The sequence below is a fragment of the Euphorbia lathyris genome, chromosome 6 (assembly GCF_963576675.1).
Source record: "Euphorbia lathyris chromosome 6, ddEupLath1.1, whole genome shotgun sequence".
Taxonomy (NCBI): Eukaryota; Viridiplantae; Streptophyta; class Magnoliopsida; order Malpighiales; family Euphorbiaceae; genus Euphorbia; species Euphorbia lathyris.
The window spans coordinates 40,349,765-40,354,634 of NC_088915.1; the positions used below are offsets into that span (position 1 = coordinate 40,349,765).

At 36.1% G+C, this 4,870-nt stretch overlaps 1 non-coding gene across 1 annotated transcript; it reads left to right on the forward strand.

Moving 5' to 3' along the window:
* Positions 1-1,730: 1,730 nt before the first annotated feature.
* On the forward strand, positions 1,731-1,837 carry LOC136234363 (small nucleolar RNA R71). Its single transcript, XR_010691249.1, has one exon. It is a non-coding gene; the product is annotated as a small nucleolar RNA R71 (small nucleolar RNA).
* The last annotated feature ends 3,033 nt before the right edge of the window (positions 1,838-4,870 follow it).

Below are 4,870 nucleotides of genomic sequence, written 5' to 3' on the forward strand. Positions count from 1 at the left end.
ATTGAAGGCAGAACTGGTCCATCTTCTCGAATCAAAGGCTCTGGGGATCTTCTAATTCTTCTCCCACTATAGGTTCTATTATTTCTTCTCTTTGAACAATGTCATGGACACATTCTTCAACCAAGTCTAGTTTCATACAAATGAATTCTTCCATAGGATATTTCATCGCTTTGTTCATATTAAACTCGATCTTATCTTCACCTATTCCTAAAACTACTTTCCCTTCCGATACATCGACTAATGCACGTCCCGTATTCATAAACGGTCTACCAAAAATTAGTGGACAATTAACGTCATATGCAAAGTCTAATATAACGAAATCGGTAGGAAAAATAAACTTGTCAACTTTAACTAAAACATCCTCAATTATACCATATGGTTTCTTAGTGGTTTGATACGCTAATTGCAAAACCATATTGGTACGCTTGATATCTTCTTCTAAACCTAATTTGTTAAAAATAGACAACGACATTAAGTTAATGCTTGCTCCTAAATCACAAAGACAACTTGGGAATTCAATGTCTCCCAACTTACACGGGATGGTGAAACATCCGGGATCTTTGAGTTTAGTGGGCAAATTACTTGACACTATTGAACTACAGTCCTCTGTTAACGATATGGACGAAATTCCTTCCCAGCTGATTTTCTTTGAAATCAAATCTTTTAAAAACTTACCATAGTTAGGAATTTGCATTATCGCATCCATAAACGTCAAATTAATATGCAAATTTTTAAGTTTGTCCAAAAACGTTAAAAGTTGTTTGTCATGGTCCTTGTTTCGGACTTTGTGTGGAAAAGGTGGTTTGGGTACAAAAGTTTTTGTACTTGAGTCAATAGGTGAACTTTTTGCATTTAATGTATCTTCTTTGGATTTTGTTGGTAAATCAGTTCCCTGTAAAGTAGAATCTCTGGGCATTTCCGGACCTAAGTAATTTTTCCCTGAACGAAGAGTGATAGCCTTTACATACTCTTTCGGATTTTCTTCCGTATGGCTGGGAAGACTTCCCTCTTTTCGGGATGGAATTGACTTAGCAATTTGTCCAATTTGAACCTCCAAATTATGGATGCTAGACGAGTGGTTTTTAATAAATTGATTGAATTTATTCTCGATACATTTAAAACCATCATCGTGGCTACTTACTTTTCCACCGATATCATCTATAAATTTGTCGATTTTTGAAGATAAAGTGCTAATCGTATCTCTAGATTGATTTTTATAATTATTGGTACGATTTTGATCATCATTGGTATTATTATTATTATTATTATCTTTCCAGTTAAAGTTAGGATGATTCCTCCATCCAGAATTATAAGTACTAGAATAAGGATTATTAGTTTGGTTTTGCCCTTGGACAAAATTTACCTGTTCAATCTCGCTCATACCTTCGTAATCCACATTCGTTGGGATTGGATTACCATTGGTATCACACGGTGCCATAAACCTATCAATTTTGTGCGATAAGGCAGAAAATTAGGCTTGTAACATCGAGACTGGATCGAGATTCACTATACCTTTAATGGATGATGTGGTTGAGGATGATGGTTTCGCCACTAGTATGTGTCCACGTTCTGCGGGCCACATATTGCTTTTGATTGCCATTTCCTCCAAAAGTTCTCTCGCTTGGGCGGATGTCTTCTTCGTAAATAACCCTCCCGACATAGCATCTAATGAACCTCTAGTTGTAGGATTAATCCCATTATAAAATGTTTGCATTAAAAGTGCATCGAGTAATTGGTGGTGTGGGCATAAACGTTGAAGTTCTGTAAAACGTTCCCAAGCCTCATAAAGAGTTTCATTATCATTTTGAGAAAAAGATGTCAACTCTTTTATGACTCTTGCAGTTTTTGCTAAAGAGAAATATTTTGATAAAAATGCTTGGGCTAATTGGTCCCAAGTTGCAAATGTTGCGCCTGGCATAGAAGTTAACCAATCTTTGGCTCTATCCTTCAAAGTGAAAGGAAAGAGTCGAAGTGTAATTTCTTCGGCAGTCACATCTAGTATTTTGAAAGTGTCGCAAATTTCTAAGAAATTATTCAAATGGGTGTTAGGATTTTCGTTAGGTAGCCCATAAAATGTTACATTGTTTTGCAACATATTAATCAAAGCTGGCTTAATTTCAAATTGGTTTGCGGTTATTCTGGGTTTAACTATACTATTGGTTACACCGGCCACTCCTGGCCTAGCGTAATCCATGAGTGTTGGTGGATCTGCCATATTTTCTGGCTCAGAATTTTGGTTTTTTTTGTTTCTTGTTTTTCTTTTTCTTTTTAATTGTCTTTTCAATTTCTGGATCTAATGGGTCTAGTGGAATGCCTGAACTTCGAGAACTGCGCATGAACTTGAAATTTTTGCACGAACCAAAACTACCTTCAAAACATAATTGAAAAATAAATATGTTAGTAAATTAAAATAAATAAAATATAAAAGTTAAAATAAGTATGTATAAACCTAGATTCGAAATAAAACACGAAAAATCTAAATTTTTGTAAAAAAATTTTGGTGTTCCCCGGCAACGGCGCCAAAAACTTGTTGAGTGATTTCCGTAAGTGCACGGTTTCGCTTGTAGTAATAAAAAGATATCGATCCCACATGGAACGTTTTTCACAAAAATTTATTTAGGTATAGTTTAAATACGACTTAAGGTTTATTTAATAGATAATCATTAATTGAATTTGGTTTTGAGATTGATTTAATAAGAATCAGATTAGAATATATGTAGAATGTTAGAAATCAATTATGTTTTGAGTTTGAATTACAAAACAGAAACGTTTAGTGTTTAGACCAAGAGAATTATTGTACTCGTTTGTATTAAGCAAAGAAAACAACTTTAAACTTTGTAAAAATTATAAATGTGTAATAAACGTAAACCCCTTCAATTAAAAGGCTTTGAACCGTAGAGAATCCCCCTGGCTCTGAGTAGATTTCTACCTTGAGCAAATTTATACTTATTTCCGATAAGCCGACCTAACGATCATATCGTCCATAAGAATGAATTTACCCAAGTGTTCAACAAAGTTTCCTTGTAAAAATTTTGAATTTAACTACTTTTAATGAAAACACCAGAACTTTACTTCAGATCATTTACCAAAGTAACTAAATAAAAATATGTTGAATTGTATGAACTTTATTAGATGAAGTGTGAATTGATACAAGTTTACAGCGAATAAAAAGAATGGAAGCATTCAAGAGGACTTAGTGAGTCCGGGTTGTCAATCCTTCCTCAAACCTCGTTAGAGTTTGTCAGGCTCCGGGGTCGAATCCGCTACTTAATTTTCTCGCTGAATCTTCAGAATAGAGATGGTTCTTCTACTACCAAAATGTAAACTAGTCTTGAACAGATCTTAATCTAAATCTAATTGCTACTGTGTTTGTAATTAATTTAAGAACAATGTGTGTACATCAAATTGCTTTTACAAAATCGAACTCTAACTCTGAATCGTTTCTGACTCAGATTAATCTAACTCTCTACAACTCTGAAATCAACTCTCTATTTATAGATGTTGAAGAGTCATGTTTAGGGGTCATGTCCGCTGCGAAGAGACGTTTCTATCCACCCGAACGGACGCGTTTCTTTGAATTTCAACATGTGAAAGATGTGCTGCAGGAGTTTCTGATGTTACCGAGATGGGAAAATCTCTACCAAGATTAAGGAGTAAAGGTTCAGTCTTCAGAACGCAAGGGAGAGTCGCTGAAATTAGCGTGTCGCGGTCAAGATTAGGGAATCTCGGTCGTGACTCGGGAGTTTTTTCCCGACTCTGACTTCGTTCCGTCATCTTCATTTCGGTGCGTTGATTTTCTTCGTCTTTTGCCCGTAACTTAGGGTTTTTCCTTCGTTTTTGACCTCTTTTCGTTCCTATTTGGATTTTACCAAATATTTAGGTACCTTGCATGAAAGAAACATATTCGGACGTAAAAGTACTCTAAATAGATATAAACTGCACAATTTTATTGCAAAACTGATGTATATATTAATGACATTTTATGTATATTTTGGGCTTAACAATGAAGAACATTGTTACGGGGATACAATTAGCCTAGGATTCATAGACTGTATCAAGGGACAAACAAATTATAAAAAGGATGACAAAATCCCTTTCAGGGAACATGTCTACCCTGCAGTCGGCTTCTCAGGTCTTAAGGACGGACCTTGAACAATCCTCGGTGGGCGGAGCTTCGAAGGTTCTTCAATGGAGGTTGAAGGAGATGAAAGAGGTGGAGAGGATTCTTCAAGGGTGAAGGCTAAGGTAAAATACAATTAATGAAAGATGTCTAATTTACAATTACAATGTCCTATTTATAGTTGTAGTTTCGTGGCTAAACCTAATCTAACTTGTTTCCCAATGCAGGTGGAAGAGTGGGGGCGAAATCGTGAAGTCGTGGGGCAGGGAATCAGTCAAAAGACTGACTCCCGCAAGCCAGCTCGCCGAGCTGGCCTACAAAGGCCAGTTTGGTGGGCTGGACATGCCCAATTCACCTTGCGACTGCCTAGGGGTCCCCGAGATGCGATTTTTGTCCGAAATTAATCCCATTTTAACCTGTACATACACACAAACTCCAAACAACATTAGTCCAAAGCTAAATTGACCCACCAGTCGTTAGATTTGAGTAAAAACTCCGTTTGGTGGATCAATTAGCCGAAAATAAGTGATAGTTCATGTGTGTGGTATTTTGGCAATATTTTGCACGAAAACAACCAGAAAACGGCTAGAAACTACAAAAGTAAATAAAACATATACTAAAACTAATAATCACGCGCACATGCATATAAATGCGAGAATTGCTCGCTTATTGGCAAAAAGTAAACTAAAACTGTCCTAAAATCGTACCTAAAGATAGAAGTTTTTGACCCCTATCAAACCTCCTCGCATT